This window comes from Ursus americanus, chromosome 2 (genome assembly GCF_024610735.1).
Source record: "Ursus americanus isolate L20-20 chromosome 2, mUrsAme1.1.p, whole genome shotgun sequence".
Lineage (NCBI taxonomy): Eukaryota > Metazoa > Chordata > Mammalia > Carnivora > Ursidae > Ursus > Ursus americanus.
The window spans coordinates 47264913-47287903 of NC_142128.1; the positions used below are offsets into that span (position 1 = coordinate 47264913).

The window sequence follows — 22991 nt, forward strand, 5'->3', positions numbered from 1 at the left end:
GACTGAGCCATCTAGGCACCCCAAAGCAACACATCTTAAGAGCAGAGGACGGCAGTAAAGCATGGAACATCACTGGGCAGGGAAAGACCAGCAATGGCCACACATTATATAGGAAGAGCTCTGTCTCTTCTATTTTCCTTTGATCGCTCAACCTCAGAGGGGTTAGATATTGAGAAGACAGGAAGGGGAAGTGTATGAAACAGGACTATGTTCCCCATTCCGCCCCAAGGGGTTGGAGAAGGAAAAATGATAAAGCAGTTCATCCCTCTCATTCTCCAAGTCCCTTGGAGTCTAATGAGGGAAGGGTTTAAATTGTATATGAGATTGGCACTTCTACGTGGACTGGCCTTTTTATAACCAAAGTGGCCAGAAATGTGGAGAATCTGCCCACGATATCATTAAGGGACAAGAAAGGAAAATCAACAAAGACAGTGATTGGAGATGTAAAATTGTCATTCCCTTATCGTGTCCTGCTATCACCACTAGGGAAAGGGGAAGTTTCCACTGCTCATTAAAACAGTTATGATTAAAATAAATTTTACGGAATGGATTTTATTTATTTGCACTCATGCACTTTTCTATCTCTGTTTTATCTGGAGGTAGCATCCTTGTGTAGTCAAACACATCTGAGATCAAATAATTCTGTCATTTAATAGGATGCATGACTTTATTCATTAATTTGTCAAAGCCCCTAGTTTCCTTATCTGTAAAAAGGTTAATAGTATCCTTAGCATAGGACTTCTAATAGAATTGAATGAAAGGATAAATGAAAAGTGTGCATAGTAGATGCACGATAAAAGTTAGCTCCTGGTTTCTAGCAAAGATGGAGTAATAGGAACTAGATTTACTCTTCTATATGAAACGATTTAAAAATCAGACACGATTTATGAAATGATTTGTTGTTGTTGTTTGCTACATTGGACATCAGGCAGATAGTATGACAGTCCCCAAAAGAACAGAAACATACCAGGTGATCCCTATGATTGCCACAGCGAGTACTGCCTAGGAAGAGGTTTCAGTCCACATTGCAGGGAGGGGCAGCCAGGCATGGATTCCCTGAGTTGAGGAGACAGAGCTAGAAGTCCCGAAAAGCAAGGCCGCCAGCATCAGCAGGGTGGAGTACCAGATCCAGAAAGCTCAATGAATCCCAAGCAAAAGAAACATGAATAAAATGACTCCAAGGGATATGAAGTCTAACTGCTAAAAAAAAGTAACAAAGAAATAAAGACAACAATGACCAATATCAGAAATAAGAGAGAGACATCACTACAGATTCTACAGATATAAAGAACTAATAAGAGAATATTGTAAACAAGTTTATACCAACAATTTGGCAAATTAGATAAAAAGACAAATTCCTTGAAAGACATAAAATGCCAAAGATCATTTAAAAAGAGATCAACTAAACACCCTTAAACAGATGGAAGAAACTGAATTTGTGGTTGAAACCTTCCTACAAAGTAAACTGAGTTATTCTACCAAACATTTAAGGAAGAAATAATACCCATTTTACAGAAACTCTCCCCGAAAATTGAAGAGGACGCATTACTTTACTTTCCAGTTCTTTTTATGAGGCTAGCATAACCCCAATACCATAACCAGAAAAAGACATACAAGACAAAAAAGACAACTATAGAACAACATTCTTCATGATCATAAATGCAAAGTTTTTTAAACATGGTCTATCATGTAAAATATATAAAAAATGTAAAAAAGACAATTCATTGTGACCAAATGTGGTTATCCCAAGAATGCAAAGGTGATTTAACATTGAAAAATAAATAAATGTGGATCATCATATTAACAGACTAAAAAACAAAAGTATATAATTAGTTCCATAGATAAAGAAAAAGGATATGATAAAATCCAAAATTCCTTTTTGGTAAAATCTCTTAGCAAACCGAGACCAAAGGGAACTTACTCAGTCTCATAAAGGATATCTATAAAAAACTGATGACTGGCAATCATGCTTAATGGTGACATATTGAATCCTTTCTCATAAGATCATGGATAAGGCGAGGATGTCTACCTTTACCACTTCTATTCAGCATTTAGATTAAATTTAAATTTAAAAAAGCAGTAAAACCACTCTTGGCATTGGTGACCATATAGAGCAGTGGAAACTTCCATGCAGTGTTGCTGGGAATGTGAAACTGTATAGCCATTTTGGAAAAGAGTTTGGCAATTTCTCATAAAATTGAACATATACTTACATACGGCCCAGAAGTTCCACTGCTAGATATTTAACCAAAAGAAATCAAAGGATGTACTCAGCAATAAAAAAACCCCAAACGTTGACATATACAATGGCATGAATAAATCTTACAGACATGATACTGGTGAAGGAAGCCAGATATAAAAGAGAAACTGATTCTGTATATTTGAAATATTAAGACAGATGCAATTACTCTGTAGTGACAGAGATTAGATAAGTGGTTGCCCAGGTTGAGAGGTGTGGATGAAGACTGATTGCAAAAAGGAATGAGGAACTTTCTGGGGGAGACGGAGGTGGTGATTATATGTTGCATACATTTGTCAAAACCAACAACCTGTGGACGTCAACTGTGAATTTTGAAGTATATAAATTATACCTCAGTAAAGTTGATTTAAAAAAAAACTTATTTCATCTTGTCAAAAAGATGCAGGAGACTTCTGCTTCCACCATGAAGGATCGGCTTCTATGAGAATCGCCCTTCTCCCTTCAAAACCTGGAAAACTAGACAAAATATATAAAACAACTGTTTTCAGATCTTGGAAAATAGGTGGTACAGGTTTGTGATCCCCTGGAGATAAGATACAAACAAGGTGAGCTCTGTGCCCCACGTTAGTAATCTGGAAGCAGTTTTCAGGCTGCAGTGCAGGAAGGGGCAACCAAAACAGAATCCAACTATCTCTTTGAGTTGAGCATTCAGAGAAAGGCGTTTGGACAGGCTGGGATGGCTGGGTGTGCAGAACAGAGTACCAGACAGGAGGTAAATACCCGGTGGGGAGCAGGGGGTCCAGAGATCTGCAAAGGGGTCCCTTTGAGTCTTTGGTAATCTACTCATGCAAGGATGAAATGTCCAACAAAACTGTGGATTAATAAATAAAATGGGGGTACACTCATATATTAAAAAACTACTTACCAATAAAAAGAACTATCAATACATGAAACAATATGGATTACTCCCAAAAGCATTGTGCTAAGAGAAAGATGCCCATACAAAAGACTAAATCTGGGTGATTTCACTTAAAGAAAATTCTAGAAAAGGTAAACAAAGTGATAGAAAGCAGATAGAGGCTGCTTGGAGCCAGGGTGGGGAGCACAGATGGACTTGAAAGGACAAGAGAAAAGTTTTTGGGGGTCCTGTAGATGTTCTAATCTTGATTGTGATGGGTTTACATAAATGTTTTCATTTGTCAGAACTCTTCAAACTGTGTACTCAATATGGGTGAATTTTATTGGATGAACACTAAACCTCAATAAAGCTGATTAAAAAAAAAAAAAGACCTAAGAGACTTTCCAAGATGGCAGAGGAGTAAGAGACCTTAGTTTCGTCTGGTCCCAGGAACTCAGCTAGACAGCTATCAAATCATTCCAAACCCCTGTGAACTCAACCGGAGGTCTAAGAAAAGAATTGCTGCAATTCTACAAGTAGAAAAGTGACTACTTTCTGCAAGAATGACAAGATGGAAAAACTCACCTTAAAAAAGAGAACAAGAGGCAGTCCTGACTGCCAGGGACCTAATCAGTATGGATATAAGGAAGATATTGGAACTAGAGTTCAGAATAACAATCATGAAGATACTAGCTGGGCTTGAAAAAAGGATAGAAGACATTAGAGAATCCCTTTCTGGAGAAATAAAAGACCTAAAATCTAATCAAGTCAAAATAAAAAAGTCTGTTAATGAGATGCAATAAAAAATGGAGGCTCTAACTGCTAGGATAAATGAGGCAGAAGAGAGAAGGCAAGGGAAACAAAGACAAAAATGAATATTGGGACGTCATCAAGATGAAAAGCTTTTGCACAGCAAAGGAAACAGTCGACAAAACCAAAAGACAACTGACAGACTGGGAGAAGATATTTGCGAATGTTTTATCAGATAAAGGGCTAGCATCCAAAGTCTATAAAGAACGTATCAAACTCAATACTGGAAAAACAAATAATCCAATCAAGAAATGGGCAGAAGACATCAACAGACATTTCTCCAAAGAAACATACAAATGCCCAACAGACACATGAAAAAATGCTCAACATCACTTGGCATCAGGGAAATACAAATCAAAACCACAATGAGATACCACCCCACACCAGTCAAAATGGCTAAAATTAACAAGTCAGGAAATGACAGATGTTGGCAAGGATGTGGAGAAAGGGGAACCTTCTTACACTGTTGGTGGAAATGCAAGCTGGTGCAGCCACTCTGGAAAACAGTATGGAGGTTCCTCAAGAATTGAAAATAGAGCTACCCTATGACCCAGCAATTGCACTACTGGGTGTTTACCCCAAAGATACAAACGGAGTGATCTGAGGTGGCACCTGCACCCTGATGTTTATAGCAGCAATGTCCACAATAGCCAAACTATGGAAAGAGCCCAGATGTCCATCGACAGATGAATGGATAAAGAAGATGTGGTATATATGTACAATGGAATACTACTCAGCCATCAAAAGAATGAAATCTTGTCATTTGCAACAACGTGAATGGAACTAGAGGGTATTACGCTAAGCGAAATAAGTCAATCAGAGAAAGACAATTATCATATGATCTCACGCATATGTGGAATTTAAGAAAAAAACAGAGAATCATAGGGGAAGGGAAGGAAAAATAAAGACAAAGGGACACAAACCAAAGAGACTCTTAATCATAGGAAACAAACTGAGGGTCACTGGAGGGGAGGGAGGTGGCTATAGGGGAACTGGGTGATGGACACTAAGGAGGGCATGTGATGTAATGAACAGTGGGTATTATATAAGACTGATGAATCACTGACCTCTATCTCTGAAACTAATCATATACTGTATGTTAATTGAATTGAAAAATAAATAAATTGATGAAAGGAAAATAGATAAGTAAATAAATAAAACTGGAAAAAAAAGACATAAGAATCATTATGAAAGGCTCTACAGACCAACTATATTTGGAGGTGGCTTCAGTAGCAACTCATTACCCTGAAAATTAACAAAGGGAGAGGATCAAGCATCTACACTCTTTCCTGTATAGACTGTATTTTCAGGGTGATGAAAGAGTAGATGAAGGGAAGATTTTTTTAGGAGTCTTACAGCTGCTAGATGGAACGAATGATAGCAATAGGAAAACCATTTTATTTTATTTTATTTTTAAAAATTTTATTAGAGCGTGAGCAGGGGGAGGGGAGGGGCAGAGGGAGAGGGAGAAGCAGACTCCCTGCTGAGCAGAGAGCCCCTGACTAGGAGGAGGATGACAACGTGGGGCTCAATCCCAGGACCCTGAGACCATGACCTGAGACAAAGGCAGATGCTTAACCAACTGAGCCACCCACGCACCCCAGAAAACCATCATTTTAAAAACTCTGTTGAAGTCATGGATCCAGGCAACCCTCCTCAGTGGTTACTAAACCCACTGGTGGAAGGTCGAGGGGGGACTTCATAATGGAGGCATCAGCCGACACCCCTTCAGCCCATTGTTCACTCTCAGAGCCCTAAGAAAGGGAAAAGCAAATATTTTAGTCATCGTGAATGCACTGAAGAAATATACTGCTAACACATATTTTTAACCCAAATCTAATCAAACCTTTAGGTCTGACTGATAATTCATGGAAATGTGAAGAAATGAATCAACAGCTTGAGAAAGCCCAATCCAGAAGGTGGGTCTTTTCTAAAGAATGATCTGATTTTTCTGACAAATCTATAGCAAGGGGAGAAAAACTCAAGTATGGGCCGCTGGTAATAAAATTTAGTCTTAAGAGAAATAACACCCAAGGCAAGGTGTGGGTTTCTTTAGATCCTGATTCCCGCAAACCAGCTGTGAAAAGCACCTTTGGGACAAGTGGGAAATTGGAACAGAAAATGGGTATTCCGAGATTTCAGGTGTTTTGTTCATTTTACTGGTTGTGATGATGTGAGTGAAGTCCTTACCGGTTAGAGGTACAAATTGAAGTGTTTACGGATGAAAAGATGTGAGCTAGTATTTTGTGTTGGTTTTAAAATCCTCCAGTAAAAATGAAATAAAATACTAAAATAAGCGCATCTGTGTCTGCATGTGTGGGAAGAAATGACACAAAAGTGGCAAAATGTTGATAAGGGTTGAAGCTGGGATGTGGGCACAAAAGCATTTATTTAGATGAGCCTTTCTAATTATGAACATGTTTTAAAGTTTCCATAACAAGCACTTAAAAAATATTTTTTTTTATGAGGCAGCCAGGTTGAGGGAAAGACTTCTTATATTGGCGTGATCAGTACATTTTTACCTGGGTTTTAAACAGCAATAATGGAAACCAGAAAACAGTGGCATATCTTCAATGTTCTGAAAGAAAATAAGTGTCAACCTAAAATTCTGTGCACGGTAAAATGAAGACATTTTCAGACAAATAAACACAAAGTAGATTTTGTTCTGCCCTAAATAAAATTCTAAAGGATGTAGGACCAAGATGCAGGAAGGAATGAAGGGCAGAGAAAGTAGTAAATATGTGGGCACATGAAAATGGATACAGGCTGTATAAAACCGAGATCTGGAAAATAAAATATTTAATGCACTGTAATTAAGCACTGAGCTTTCAAAGAGGTCGGATGTGAAGTGTTCTGAGGTTCTTTTATAGCCCAAGAAAAGGGTAAAGACTCTAATTAACATTATATACCCATAAATTAAAATTCATGTCATCATGTCTGGGATAACTATTAAAAGGTTTATATAAGAGCGTATGATTTACAAACCAGCACAGGATAAGAATCGAAATGGAAAAAACAATGAATCTAAAAAGGGAGAGAGAAAGATGGGGAAAGCAGAAAATACAAAATCAAATGGAAATGTAAGTCCAAATAGATCAGGCATTGTTTATATAAATGACTAAAGGCTCTAATTAAAAGTCAAAAATTGTCAGACTGGATGTTTTTTTTAAAGAGTGCTACTTGGCACTAAAATGATTATAACTATAAATACAAATGGAAATGAGGAAATCATGTGAAATTTCTCTATTAAATAATGGTTACTGAGATGATCCAAATATTTTCATATTGTCCCCCAAACAAGAAAAACTTGGTATTTCTAAGGTGAAATTTGAAATAAGTATAAGAAAAAACGGACATCCAGAATTACAGTGGAGAATGTTAATTCACCTATATCAGTCATTGACGGAATCAGTTAAGAATCAGTACGGCCATGGGACATCGGAACAGCACAGTGGCAAACTTAACCTTATGGACATAGAGAGAAAATCACCTTGCTTTTAAGAAAGGCTCCTGGAAGCTGCCACAAGATCCTTCCGCTTACAATTCATTGACTTGAACTTGACCTGGCTTCAAGCAAGACTGGGCAGTGTTTTTGTTTTTTGTTTTTCTTTTTCTGGACAGCTATGTGCCCACCTGTTTTTGGGATTTCATTACTTTGGAAGAAGGAGAAACTTCTGTTAGGAGACAACCAGTAGTCTGCCACAGACACCACTGCACAGAAACAGCTAAGAGTTACTGAATGTTCACCACTCTTAATACGTGACAGGCTACAATCAAATAAGCACTAATTGGTACAAACGTTATTATAAATGCAAATGCAAAGTCTAAAATCACTGGCAGTGCTCTCTTATAAGGTGGCTTATCCAGATGGTCAGAATATGTTAATATAATTTTTTTAGGTTATATTTGAAACAAAGCACAAACACATGCATGCTTGCTTGCTTTTCTTTTTTTAAAGTCTTTATGTATTTATTTGTCAGAGAGAAAGAGCACGAGCAAGGGGAGCTGCAGGCAGAGGGAGAAGCAGGCTTCCTGCTGACAAGGAGCCCCATGTGGGGCTCGATTCCAGGACCCTGGGATCACGACCTGAGCCAAAGGCAGACACTTAACCGAGCCACCCAGGCGCCCTGCATGCGTGCTTTCTTACAGAGAAGTTCAAAATGCCCGCATTGTGTTTACGGACACCAGTTTGAAAACACCTGGCTCAGAGAATGAGGCTCACATGCACACATTTTCAAGATACAGCCTTGGCCTCATCTCTCACTCTTCCACATCGCTCCTGGGCTGTTTGCATTTCTCCAAAGACAACATGAATTCTTAAGGCTCTACGTTTTAGCAGAGACTATGTTTCTTCTCTCGCTGGCCCGTTCTCCCTCCCTTGGCTCTTCGTCCCCCTTGGAGGAAGAGGAGGGTGCCAACAGGACAGGCGGGTGCCCTGTATCTTTCCAGAGGGAGGCAGGCACACTTTTCTGTCTGCTCCCTCAATGCATGTAAAACACATAGTGCACTCAACATTATTATTACTACTACTATTATTACTACACCCTCCGACAGGAGCCATTTTTGCACTGCAGTTTTTGAAAATGTCAGTATCCTTTTTTTTTTTTTTTTAAAGATTTTATTTATTTATTTATTTGATAGAGAGAGACAGCAAGCGAGAGAGGGAATACAAGCACGGAGAGTGGGAGAGGAAGAGGCAGGCTCCCAGCGGAGGAGCCTGATGTGGGGCTCGATCCAGAACACCGGGATCACGCCCTGAGCCGAAGGCAGACGCTTAACCACTGAGCCACCCAGGGGCCCCCAAAAATGTCAGTATCCTTTTAATGATTGATTTGTCTTTTTCTCCCCCTGGTGTGCATACTCCTTGAGAGAAGGGTCTTGGAAAAATTCTTGGTGTCTTCAGCATGCAGCCCAGTGCCCGACTCATGATAAGTGTTCAGTACATGTTTGCTGAATTAAAACTTGGTTAGGAAAAAATAGTCAGCAAGTTAAATAATCTCCCCTGAAAACTTACATAATTTGAACTTTTAGTTTTCCTATTAATTAATAACCAAGAGGACTTTAGCGCTTCTCTTATAAACTGAAAAGGTGAGAGTGTTTTTAAGATAATGCCAGGTGTCTTACTAATATTTTGAGCTCAGAAAACCATAGCCTATAGGGTATATCCATGCTTGTAAAGGTTATCCCGTATTAGTTGTAAGTTGACTCATTTTCCCCTTTCATCCCCCCTCAACTGGCTCATTCTCGATTTATAGCTGAGCTTTTGTCTATTTTATATTAAAACAGACATGTTGGGAGCTTGTTGGGCAGCCTTTACCAGAGAGGAAGGGGTGCAATGAGGTGCCCAGGACATATTTCTTTGGTGGGGCTGGGAGGGCTAAAGAAAGCGGGCTGGTTAACACCTCTTTATTTCTGGTAGTGAGACTTCAGCCTTCACCACGGAGTGATAAGGTAACAGTCGTGGCCACCCTTACCAGGGAAAAAGCACACAGCGTTATTGAACTAATACACTCCTTTTTTTTTTTTTTAAGATTTTATTTATTTATTTTGACAGAGAGAGACAGCCAGCGAGAGAGGGAACACAAGCAGGGGGAGTGGGAGAGGAAGAAGCAGGCTCCCAGCAGAGGAGCCCGATGTGGGACTCGATCCTGGAACACCAGGATCACGCCCTGAGCCAAAGGCAGCCGCCTAACGACTGCGCTACCCAGGCGCCCTGAACTAATACACTCCTAATCTCCCCATCTGTTTAATGGGTAATTTTACACAGTGTGTGGATCTCCGTGGTGAAAGAGTCCTGTGCCACCCACCCCACCTACAAAACCAAACATCTGCCTCTCCTCTCTTGCTCTGAGTGCTCAAGAGGGTCTGTATTGGTTTTCTAAGGCTGCCATAAGAAGGTGGGCGATTTAGAACAACAGAAATGTATTCTCTCATAGCTTAGGAGGCTGGAAGTCTGAAATCAAGGTGTTCACAGGGCCATATTCTGTCCTTGGCCTCTGGAGGAGGAATCTCCCAGCTTCCGGGAGCTCCAGACCCTCCTTGGCTGGTGGTGGTGAATGGCCGAGTCTTGCGTCCATGCTGTCACGGCTCTCTCTCTTTCGTGTTTGTTTTTGTGTTTCTTCTTGTCTTTATAAGGACTCTGGGCACATTGGATTAGGGCCCACCTAATTCAGTATCAGCTCATCTTAAACTGATTACAACCCCAAAGACCCCATTTGGAAGTAAGGTCACATTCATAGGGACCGGGGGTTAGGACTTCTATCATTTTGGGGGCCATGGTTCAACCCATGATGGGGACTTTTAAAGAAGCCCTATGGAGCCCTTTCTTTTGGGTCAGCGTTACTCGATTTTTCATTTCCAATTTTTACAAATAGGTGATTTGTATATTTTTTATAGTAAAAAAATTTGCTGTAATTTTGATGTTTACTGTATTCATTACTGGGAGTTACACTATTTTGATGATCCAACATATATCCCGTTAATCTATTTTAAAACCTCCAGTAACGTGACACGTGTCTCAATCTACCATCTTCTCCACTTGATTTACTTATTTCTGTTGCCAATACTCTGATTTTTCCAGCTGCTTAGCCTCCTCACCGTCACTGATTCCTCTTTTTCCCCTTGACCTACTTGTCCATTACTAAACCCGCTGAACCTGCCTGGGAGAACATCGCTTGCTTCCATTTCTTCCTGGACACTCACTGCCTTCATGCTTTTGATTCCTTATGCCTAAACCATGATAATGAATTCCTATCTGATTTCCTGACCTCGGTCTCTCCTCACACACACACACACACACACACACACCCCAATTAGTACTCACGTGACCCCATTGTTTAAAACCTTTCTAGGATATGCCTTTGATAAATAAAAGATATGCTTTAACCTGGGAGAATCAGAAGCTTGACATGGAAACATAACTCTATGGCGTCGGTGATGGAAGAGTGCATGTTCCTTTTGTCTTACCAGTATGGCGTCCAGGACACATGACATTTACAGCAATGTACTCGATGATCTCCAACATGCCCAAGCATCCAAGAAAAGAATAATTTTGTCACTCACTACTTACAAGGGTAGAAAATAGAATCAGTATAACTTCGAGGGATATTGAATAAATATTGATATAAAAGATTTTTGAAGTGATGTTTAATATTTGGTAGGTATGACATTAAGATCTGCTTCATGCAGTAAATTTGGAAAATATGGAAAAGTGTAGGTAAAATACTGAAAAAAATGACCTGTGGTCTCGTTAACCTATTAACACTTTGAAATGCTTCTGTCTAGTTTTTAAGGAGGAAAACTGTCTAATGAAATGCTTTTCTATCCAGGCCACCACAAACCTCCCTCCCACCCTTATTCCTAGCTCATCAGTCTCAGACAATTTTAACTTGGCCGATACATGCCTATTCCATGCTCAGTGTTTCCCATGAATTCTTTTCTTCTGTCTAGGGGCTGAGTTGAGGAGTTGAGGCTTCCTGTCCCCAAACCAATCTTCAGAGGAATTGGGGTCCTGAAGATTTTCCAAACCATCTTGAATCTTCTTGCGCCACCTGCTGGAGAGAGAGGAAGGGGGGCGATCACAAACCAGCAGCTCCTGTGAACCTTCCAGAAGAGATCTTCAGGAGTAGGATGCAACATCGTGAGAGGAGAGGGTCATGGCCACTCTCCATCGAGACCCACAGGCCTCCCCAAACATTCCAACCTTCCTTCTTGCTTCTTGGGAAATGAGTTCAATTTTGAACTCAACTACCCTGTGCAGAGAAGCTGATGTTCCTCTTTTTATGATCCCATCTGACCCAGTCCCAGAAATGGACAAATTAAAGATTACCTTGACTTTAAAGCTCCATCCAACCTTCCCTCTATTAAGAAGAGAAGCCTGGGAATGGCTTCGGGGATGCAAACAACTGAACTTGGAAGCTCCCGGAGGGAAGCGGAAGCAATGAGGGCAGAGTGCATATCAGCTTTGCCCATCATGCAGAAGATGGACATACCCATTTCAGGATCATCCCTGCGCATCTCTCTCTCGGCTTCCAACCCATCCTCATTTCCTCCATCTTTGCAATGGGGCAGCAGTTCACAGGCTGTAAACTCCCGGGTTATTTATCAAAGAGGTTACTATTTGAGAAGCTAGAGTCCTTTCTTAAGATTTTGCACTTCTTGCCCTCATGTCTGCTCATTTCCTTTTTTAAAAAAAATTAGAGAGCGCACGAACACGAGTTGGAAAGGGCAGAGGAGGAGTGAGAAAGAGCTTGACGCCAACTCCACACTGAGTGCGGAGCCTGGGGCTCGATCCCACAACCGCAGGGTCATGACCTGAGCCAAAACCAAGAGTCAGATGCTTAACCGACTGAGCCACCCAGGGGCCCCACATCTCCTCACTTTGTAAGGATCCCAGAGTCAGGGATTTGCTTCTGCCCTTGGTCAGCCATTCTGGAATTCTGTCACTGCCACTGTCAAGAAGTTTCTCCCACATCAACTGCTATTCTTTCTGGGTTAATTCAACCTACGTGCCTTGAGCCGCACGCTGTGCTCAGTAGCAGGAGAGCTGCGGACAAAGGTAAGAACAACCCTTGCCTTAAGGAAGTGAACATCAAGTTGAGGGGAGTAGCAGGTAGAAAGATGAAGAGACTCCAGAATTAAGTTTGTGCACCTCTCTATGCTCTGTACCAGGATCATGGAACAAAACAGGTCACACGTTTGGGAAAATTATCACCAGAGAGAAGTGAGTTGAACCAAGTGCCACGTGTTCTGGAAATCAGCTAGAAGCATCTGCGTTAATGTGGGACCGTTTGTAATTAAAACCAAGAAAAGAAGGTCAGGGTTACTATTTTGCAAGTGGAGCTAAAAGGTTTTTTTGGGGGGAGGGGGTTGCTTTTACAAGGAATACCTAGGTTGGTCTATGCAGTCATCGGAAGAACATTAATCTCTGAGGCACCAGCCATGTTCACATTTTGGGTGAATTAGGAGGGAAATACCCCTGAGAGGTGCCTTGAAGCTGAAGCACCTGCTTTCCTCTCCAGGCTCCGCCCCCTGCCTGCCCACGTGCTCCCCCTGCCCACCCACACGCCCTAAGCCATCTCTTGCTTCCTTTCTCCCTCCCAGGGACCAAGGCTCATCCTTTCCCGATTCCAAATTCAGCAAGATTTGGACCAAAGAGAATGCCTTGGAGATTCAACTGAGGTCCGAAGTGGCAGAATTTTTCTTACTTTCTTCTTTCTTTCCTTCTTTCTTTTCTTTTCTTTTCTTTTCTTTTCTTTTCTTTTCTTTTCTTTTTTTTTTTTTTGAGAGAGAAAGAGAAAGAGCCAGCATGCGTGCATGAGTGGGGGGAGGGGCAGAGGCAGAGGGAGAGAGAGAGAGAATCTCAAGCAGACTCCCCACTCAGCACAGAGCCTGATGCGGGGCTCCGTCTCACAACCCTGGCATCAGGACCTGAGCCGAAATCAAGAGTCAGTCAGTCACTCAACCAACGGAGCCACCCAGGCACCCCCAAGCGGCAGAATTTTCAAGACACACGAAGAGTTTGGGGTGAGTTTGTTATTCTCTCAGGTAGGAGGATGTGAAGGTGGGGAGGGTTTGAAGACAAGACTCAAGGATATGAACACAGCTGGTGAATGAGAGGGCTTCTACTTTAAACACCTGAATCTTCAGGCCACGTGTATGTGTGGGCAAGGGGTACTATCACTGATGATGATGACGATGATGATGATGGTGATGGTGATAATGATATCCAGTCCCTATTCTGCTTTCACACAGTTTTTGGAATCATTCTAAAGGTGTGTTGGAATTAGGTTGCATGGGCTCCAGAAATGACCGTAGGCAAGAAATTAGTTTATGGTTGGAATTTCAGTCGGATGCGTCCAGTTAAAGCTCTTCTCGTGAAAACCCGCTGTGGTTGCGGCTTCTGAGTCTGACACGGGGGGGCGCTCCTAAACCACTTGCTGGGCATTCAGGCCTCAGAGCGGTACTCAGTCTCCAGAAATGCTGGGAAAGCCAGGCGGGTGGGGAGGGGGCTGCGGGCTGGGCCTAACCGTTTCCCACCAACAAGGGACCCTCCCCTCCCTTCACCTGTTTCCTAGGTTGCACACTTGCCGGCCCTGAAGTCCTCCAGATCCTGTTTTGTGAAATGGGGCTTTCATTTTTTAGTGTGATTTATGCTACAGCAATGTGTTCTTATGATAGAAGTTGGGATACAGTAAAAACAAAACAAAACAAAAACCCAACTTTTTTTAAAGGAATTAACTGTGCCACATGATTTAGTTTTCTCCTCTATGATGTTAGGGTGAAAAACATGACCTTCCTGTATCAACCAAAGAATTACTTCTCTAGGGCCCTGCCCAGAGGCCCGCATCTCAACTCTTCGTTCTGAACCTCATAAGGCATTTTGAAGCTAAGTTCATAAAATAACAGAATGAAAGGACTGTTTAAAAACCCTAAAATGATGATTGTCACAATAAAATTTGCCTGGGCAAGAGGTTTAAGTTCTTTTAAATTGCTAAGGACTTTCTTGCTATCACTTATTTTGGTCCTCAGTTCCCTCTTGATGAAGTTTGTCCCCAGTTCCTAACTGGCTGATGCTGGTCCTCGCTGGGTGGAGGGGAGCAAACACCAGCAGAGCTGTTCGGGCTCCAGACAGAGCCCCTCTTAAGCCACGGTTCCCTCTTTTCTGTCTATCTGAACATTGGACGAGCACCTGTTTCCGCTTCAGAAAAGAGCCTCCTTTGCTCTCTGAGCCGTTTCCTCCTGCCTGGGCTTGCTCCAAGGGTTTGCACCTCTGACACCTGTCCTCACGGTCCCGGCCATAGTGGATGCAGACTGAACTCCTTCCATTTGTTGGCTCCTTATTTTATATATAATATATATTAATAGAATATATTATTAATATTTAGTACATAAAATATTAACATAATTAGGAATATGTAATATTATTCTAACACTAACAATATAATATATATTACATAATACATAGACATATACGTAATATAGAGTGAGAGAAACGTGTGTGTGTGTATATTATATATAACAGGGAAAACAGCCCATTCATCTTCTTTGGTTTGTTTTGTGCTGACCCCCTTTATTCCTTATTTTTCTATTATTTTGAGGAACGTCTTCTCTTCTTAGACATATGTCTGATTATATAGTTCCTTTTTCTGGACTTAAGTCTGCTTTCCTAAGAGCTCCATTGGCCCCACAGAATCACCTTTTTTGTGTTAATAGACTCCGAGCTGACAGATTTTCTCCCACATTTCCTTCTCCATAGAGGACCGATATTTGTCTGTTTCTACTTCTCCAGTTCTTTTTCCTTAAGCCGTCAAATTTTAGTTTGTAGTAGCAATTTTCCCTCGTGCTTCGGGAAGCCAAACCTGTGAGCTACGAGAACACAGGAGATGTAATTTAAAGAAAGTACGTATTAATACAAATGAACGTCTTAGCAATGTGTCCAGCACGTAGGCGGCACCCATCGAGTGAAAGGCGTTATTAGCAGTTTCCCACCCAGTTTAATCCGATACACTTCAAATGCCAGCTCGATGCCCAACAACTTTGTACTGGAGATGTGAAAATAAATAAGTCACGATCTCTTTGAGAATCTCGAAGACTAGAGCAGCAGACAGGCATCAGACTCATCATGAAAAAATAAAGTGATCCCTCTAATGAGGAATTGCTGGGGAAAGGGCTGAGCGAGGATAAGAATCAGGAAGGTGTTCGTAGAATAATGACCAGTAGCCGTTGCATGTCTCGTAGGGCGCAGGTGCTGTTTTACGTCTTTCCCAGGTATTAGCTTATTTGATTTGTAAAGCAGCTGTGTGAAGTAACTACTGGGGAGTCGTCATCCTCACACTCCAGGGAAGGGAAGTAAGGGGCTGACAGGTTAGGAAGCATCAGCTAGGGGTGGGATTCGAACCCAGGCGATCCGGCACTCCGAGGTGGTGATCTCGACCATTCTCCTGCTTCCAGTCCATTGAAGAGGTGGGAGGGGGGAGCAGGAGGGCCTTCCAGGAAGAGGGGACAGGCTGTGCTAGTTATGGAAGCAAGAAGAGACACGGGGTCTTCACAAAAGCCCAGTTAGCTGTGGCAGGATGGAGCCCGTCATGGGAGGACGGGGCTGGGGACACTCAGGACTTCTCAGGACCTTTGTCCTAATCTCCTATTTTGGGCATCAGGAGGGAACCCTGACCCGTCCTGGGAAAGGGAGGCACATTTGGATACCATGCCACCTGAAGCAGAGGAGGGTAGAATTCGCTCCTGCGTGTCCCATCCTCTATATGGCCACCAGCCCTTGGACACCACATGCAGCCCTCTGTGGGTGCACGGAAAGAGGGCTGTGGGGGTAGGCACAGTGTTTTCTCTGTAGCCCCCAGAGCGTCTTCCTCTCATCTAAGGCCTGGGCTGTCTGTGGAGGTGACTACTGCCAGCGCAGGCAGCTACTTTGATTACAGTCCTGGACATTATGGTACCTCTCATCTGGTCCTGCTTTACACCAAGCCCCACGTATAGCCATGTCCCTGAGAGGGTGATTCCGGGGACGTGCATGTACGTGCCCCTTGCAAGTAGGCGAGAGAGGATAACAGATCAGGGGTGGGATGGCAGGAAGGAGCCTGCACACCTTTCCCAGAATCTGCTTCAGCCAGCAGCCTGTGTGCCCGTGTCCATGTCCCCACATTCTTCTCCTCCCTCGGTCCCCATGGGAGCAGTGTCTTGTGTCCCAAGCAGATGCTTCCTAAGTGTGTGATTTCCAGCTTGAGACATGCAGGCTGGGAGAGGCTGTCGTTGATAACTAGATTCAGCTGCCTGTTATGGCTATAATGGGCTCTCAAGTCCAGATGGCTGCCCCTTGGGCCAACCTGCATCTGGCTGAGAATGCAGTGAAGCACGTAGCGGCCGGGCGCGGGCCTAGCCCTCCGGCAGATGTGAAGGAGGGAAGAACGCTCTCCATGTGTCTGGGCTCCTTTTCCCCGCTGCCCTTCTGCCCCCCACCCCTACCTCTGACCCCAATGCATAAAGACCAAAGCTAGAACTAGACATCTGGTTCCGTGCCTCTGATTTCTGCTTCCCTGCCTGTGATGGCAGGATACAGGGGCTTTCCTTAGGGAAAACTTGCAAAACTTCCAGTTAAACTTGGCCAACAAAAGCCTTCTGAGGCTGGCATCAGTCTATCCACAGGGTTGCCCTTTGGTTGCATGAGCAACCTGAAAGATCAGATTTATTTCCCATTGACCGTGGAGACCGTGAAAATGTCTGGACGATCGCCAGGCACAGGGAGCCAGTAATAGGCAGGTGCCCTATGCAATCGGACACGACAAATCAATCTTCGGGTATGGATTTTGGGGAATGTCGCTGCTGTGCAGAGCCAGTGGTTTTTAGAGTCGAGACGTGCTGCAGCCATCACGTAGCATTCCCATCCTACTTGCCTCATTATCCAGGAAAGGATCTGAGGTGCAGAAGTATAAAACTTGCCCAAAGCTGCACAGTTAGAAGCAGAGCTAGGATCCAAATCCAGATTTCCTAGCCCAGAGCTTGGTGTTTTCTCCCCACAGCACACCTGGACTTACATTCCACCCTCCAGCTGCTGTGATCGACTCGTTTCTCACAGAGTGAGGGCAGGCTGTGGTAGACACATGGTGGTCACTGGTAGAGAAAGTTACACAGTCACAACCCGGGGTGATTTTGAAACGCTATTCTCTCCATAACCCACGATGGAATACCTATTGCATGCAGTTCCCCTACTTCACTGGCGGCCGGGGCTCGGGAACTTGGTTCTCTGTGGTCTCCTTGTCCTGGTGGAAGCCACGCTTGGTTTCAAACAGAATCGGGATCAGGGACATGTGTACGGCCAACATGTGTGTCTTGTCATTCAGTGTTTGGATTTGGCCGTTTCTAAGTTCTTGATTCCTCTTATTCTGTCCGCTGATGCCTATCCTCCCACCCACCTCCTGATCTACAATTTAGGGCATGATCTGGATCCCTGCTTCGTATCACTGATTGGTGCCGCATTCCTTCCCATACTCTGATCCCAGCCTGCTTGCTCTGGTGTTTCCTTTCTGCCTCCACACTCAACCCATCACCCTCTACTCCTCAAGGTTTCCATTTTGTGGCTACCTAAGGCCAAGTAGCACATCCCTTCCTTGAACTCAAGGCATATAAGCCCTGGGCTGAGTCGTCTCTGACTGAAGCAAAGTGCACAAGTGTTCTTAGGAACAAGCAAGGCTCACTCTCGGGCGGAGCTCCCCGGAAGTCCAAGTTAACTTACTGACACAGTCTTTGATGCTAACATGATATGGGACGAGCTGACAAAAGAAGAGTGAAATATTAGTGAGAAAGTGACTATTTCAAACCATTTTAAACTTTGTTCTGAGGTATTGCTTTTAAAACTGATGATTGTTTAATATTTGTTGATTTTACATGGTTTGATAAATATATTTTTATTTTTGTTTTTTATTTTATTTATTTTGTTGAGAGAGAGAGAGAGCCGATGAATGACCTGGGGGGGAGGTGGTGAGGAGGGGCAGAGGGAGAGGGAGAGAGAGAATCCCAAGCAGGCTCCATGCCCAGCACGGAGTCTGACGTGGGGCTTGATCTCATGACCTGAGCCAAAACCAAGCGTCAGCTGCTTAATCGACTGAGCCATCCAGGTGCCCCAATATATTTTTATTTTTAAAAAAGGAGTAGCAAATTTATGGTAACCTACGTACAGGTTTTGAGCACAGGGTTCCCCCCGCCCCCAGACTCAGTGATTGAGAATGTATCCAGGAAGGCGGGCCCACAAGCACAGAACTCTCACCTGGCAGCAGCCTAAGTTTTTCTGTCAACATTTTGAAAGGCAAGTGATTCCTTGAAAATTTACTCTTCAAGGTCGAAGTGGCTGCAAATGCCAGACGGAATTCCCAGAAGGAATTCTGAGACCTTGTAGAGATCAATTCTTGACCCCTAGCCCAGTGGTTCCCCAACTTCGTTGCACATTGGGACCCCCTGGGGAGCTTATAAAAATTCCGATCACACCCCCTACCAGCAAAATTGAATCTCCCTAGGGGTGAGGCGAGGCCTCTCTAGAGGCCTTGTTAAAACACAGATAGCTGGGTCTCACCCTTGGAATTTCTAATTCAGTGGGTTTGGGGCAAGGCCCAGAAATTTGCATTTTTAACAAGCATCAGGTGGTACTGATGCTGATCTGGGGGCCACACTTCGAGGACCATCGGGCCACTCCGTACATCAAAAGCAATGGCTCTTATTGTTTATAACATGGTTGTTGCAGAAGCTGATGAATGAGCCCTGCCTTGAACCGACATTTATCCTTATACCTTTTGCATGGTGAGTATTTTTGCAAAACCAAAACTGAAACCAATTAGTCCTACCTCTTACGTATTCTGTATCTGTGAGGCGGTGACAAATACACCTGCCCCTTAAAGGAAAAACATTACATTCAAACACTTGGAGTCCAGCTTTTCTATCACGGGTGCATTTTCCTCTAGAGGTGAGAGATCCGTCACGGCGGTGTCACGGGCTAGTGTTTCCGACACCCGGTTTATTGCCCCTTAGACAACAATGACGCATTTGTGCGGAGGAAAATGCTCGTATTTTCTAAAACTAGATGTCTTGTTATGTTTTCAAGGAATCTTGATAGAGCTCTCTTTTCGGGGAGTTGATGGCTGGATTTTCCCTTGGTGGGAGCTGTTTTTCTCTCTCAATGCTTGTGGGTGGAGGGAGACATCCATCAGGGTCTAACAGAAGTTTATCCACAACAATCCTGTCCCGGTGGCCCAGGCACGTGGGGAGAGGGATTCCAGTTCAACTGGACCTTGCTCCTTTCCTGTTTCTATTTTGGTATTTCTTGTAAACAGACTAGATCGGATTGATGCCATCCATCCATCCTCCAGTCGTGGCCTGCTGGGGAGAGGAATGATCCAGCCCCAAGTGTCTGGGGCAGGTCTGTGGTCTTCTCCAACAGGCCAGAACTGGATTCTATTGGGCAGCTGCCCTTCGTGGGTTCAAACCAGGAGAGTTTCTGCAAGCAGGCAGCAGCTGGGCCAAGCTAACCATTTTGATCAATAGAGCCTCTACTGATTAGGGATTTGCAGAGACGAGGGGTTGCCGGGTCTCAGTCATGCTGTGCATAGTACATCATTATGTTGTTTGCCTTCCTCTGACCTTATGATTCAGGCCCCAGGGAAAGTAGAGAGCGGGAAGTAGGTGGTTGAGGGAGACTGCTGCGTTCTCTGGCCCCTGCTCCACGCAGGTTAGTCCTGGCTGGTTTGTTGGCACTTCTTGCTGTCCTTCAGCTTGGAAAAAGGGAGGGGTCTGCAAGGGTCACCAACGTGAGGAGCCCTATGGACTCCCTGACGACGTAGGCAGAAGAGGCCCCCCCCCCCCCCGCCCCAGTACAGAAAAGTCTGATTTTTCTCTGACGTTCCTGAAGGCTCTGAGATATGGCCTTAGTCCTGCATCCAAAATCACGGACAAGACGTGAAGTCCAGTTGTGCCAAAGGGGGGCTGGCAGCCTGACCTGACTCAGTGTGGTCATAGAAAGTGGCACATTTTCTCTTCACAAATAACTCTGGACCCCCATGTCTGGCACCACGCTCAGCCGTGAAATGATAAACACGCTTGAGCTCACGAGGCTCGCAGCTTTCAATTATTACCATGTGTATCTCTGTGCTCAAAATAAATTTCTGGAGAATTCTGTAAAGCCAGTGGAGGAAAAACCCCACATTCTTCACCGTGTTGTAATGGCTGGTGTCGTCACTTTTTCCTCCCACGTTTATTCCACACCAAGTGTGTTTCCACTGTGGGCCACGTCCTGGAGATTACGAGGTGCACAAGCTGCATTTCGTGCTCTCGAGGGGTGCGTGGCTCAGTGTGCAGGTGAGACTTAGAACCACAACCTCTGTAGGACTATTAGGCTTTAACTGCTTTATAGGTGGAATCTGGGAACTTTCTTTTTGGAGAGGTGGCCACTGTCTATCAGGAAGAGCAACTATTTAGGTCTATTAACCAATGTCCCTCCCGTTCCTCCCAGCCACTGCCACTTCTCACTCCTTCCGCCAACACCTTTCTGCCCGAGTCACACAGCTGGTCTGTAGGAAATAGAAGGCTGGCCAAAAGCTACGGAAAAAGTAGATTGTGCTGGGGGCCTCTTTACCTCATCAGAAACCTCAGCACAATTGTGTAAGATCATTCCAAGTATCCTGGGGAGTTATTTGCCTGTGGATAGCCAGTAATAATATTTACCTCTGGGGTGAGTTGGAACAAGTGAGATGAGATGGTTTGGTTTGAGTTACAACTCTTTTGGAAAAGCGCAGAACGTCTCCATTCGTCCCCTCCTGTTGGGGATGGCTGCATTTTTAGATGGGGGTGTCCTGTGTGGCAACGGGAATCTTAACACCTACAAGGAAGCACTGGGGAGTCGGGTGAAATGGGACATGGTCTCGAGTCATGTTTATTTTCCAGAATAGGAAGTTGTCCCATGGCTCGACATGCTGCGTCCTACACATCATGGCCAAAGAAATTACCCCAACATTGGTTTTGATGAAGTTAGTTTTCTGTTTAGAAAACTATTCCCCTGTTTTTCTAAGGCTCTGTGTTATTTGTTGAATTAACAAGTCTTACACTGGTATTTTCGGCCCTTGCTTTCATCAGAACGTTCCTGAACAATATTTCCTCTCATTATTTCCAATTGTGTGGCAAATCAAGACCATCTGGGTCTCAGGTCTGCTTACTGTTACTATTATCACAAAGGAACTGTGAAAGGATCGAGACCTGTAGGGCCACTTTTTGGAATTTAATAATACGTAAACCCCCGTGGTATAACATTTCATATGGGCATGGTATCGTTATAGGTAAGCACAGATAGCACCTGAGAACCCTGGCTTGTGGGGGTCATGGAGTCTAACCATATTTCTGTAGGAGAAATGGGGTTTTCCTGAAAGGTGATTGGAGTTCCTATGGGCAATCATCCTACAAAGTGTTGGGGCTCACTACATAATCCACCAATGCAGGGTGAAAATGGGGGCCCTGGGCAGGGATGGGAAGTCAGTCTTCCCTTTCCATGGTCCACTGCCCCGACCGCTCGTGGACAGGCAGACGTCAAGGGATTGCAACGTCGGTGCGGAGAACTGGCAAGATCTCCCCGCCAGCCCCCTGCCTGTCACCCTGCTCGCCTGCCAACTGCCCAGTGTGTAGGGATGGCTGCTGCTCTGGCCTGGCCCGGACACCCGCCCCTACTCTCCTGTCATGCCTAGGATCCCCCTCATCCCCCCCATTCAGATGGAGTGGTCACCCTGGGCCGAGGACAACAGCAGTCATGGGGCAGGGGTGAGGAGAGGGAGGGCAAGAGCCTGCCCCACGGAGCTGGGGAGGTGACAGCACACGCTCCGCTGTCCTGTTGGACTTCACTCACAAAACATACATTCAAAGATAAAATTATTAAGAATTTCAAGATGGTCGCCACAGAGCATTAAGCCCCAAGTGCAGAGTGCTTCTGCCTCGAGCACATGCCCATGAAACCAGCCCTGGCAGGGCTTAGTCTTGGGACGGAAACAGGCAGGCTGGCTGTCCCCCCTCTCTGGGCCAGAAGGAGACAAGCCCGGGTTCCAGGGTATCGGGAGGCCGGCCCTGGCTCCCAGCGCATGGTAGGCCGACAAGGAGAGGGACAGGCTGACACCCGCGAAGGGACTCTCAGCTCAGGCTATCGTTGTCCCCCCTTGTCTGGCTCTCGCTTTCCAGGGCCTCTATTACACCTGGTCAACTGCTGCCTGGAAGCAGAGGCTGGTCCTTCCGATGCAGCGTCGGGAGGTCAGTAGTAGCCTGACGCTGTGTCACGATGCCTACGACATTCCCCGCACTAATCTCATCGCGTGGGGGTTGTATCATCTCGCGTCCTCACAAGGGGAAGCATGGCTATAGTACAGTAATGTATTTCTTGAGAGAGCAAGAGAGAGAGAGAGAGAGAGAGAGAGCATGCACATTCGTATAACTTCTGTCACAGTATATTGTTATAACTGTTCTATTTTATTATTAGTTATTGTTCATCTCCTACTGTGCCTAATTTATAAATTAAACTCGATCACAGGTATCCATGTATAGGACAGAACC

General features: G+C 44.3%; 1 protein-coding gene across 9 annotated transcripts in view; it reads left to right on the forward strand.

Moving 5' to 3' along the window:
* HSD17B7 (hydroxysteroid 17-beta dehydrogenase 7) overlaps positions 1-22991 on the forward strand; it is a 144604-nt gene that overhangs the window by 58681 nt on the left and 62932 nt on the right. For 3 of the 9 annotated variants that reach the window (XR_015721757.1, XR_006781837.2, XR_015721770.1), the window contains one exon: positions 2640-3487. The gene's annotated coding sequence lies outside the window, so the exon portion shown is untranslated. Of the gene's footprint in view, positions 1-2639; positions 3488-5760; positions 5828-8549; positions 8717-11357; positions 12466-12578; positions 13434-22991 lie in introns of those variants that run through there. The other 6 variants (XR_015721758.1, XR_015721769.1, XR_006781834.2 and 3 more) reach the window with 3 other exon arrangements.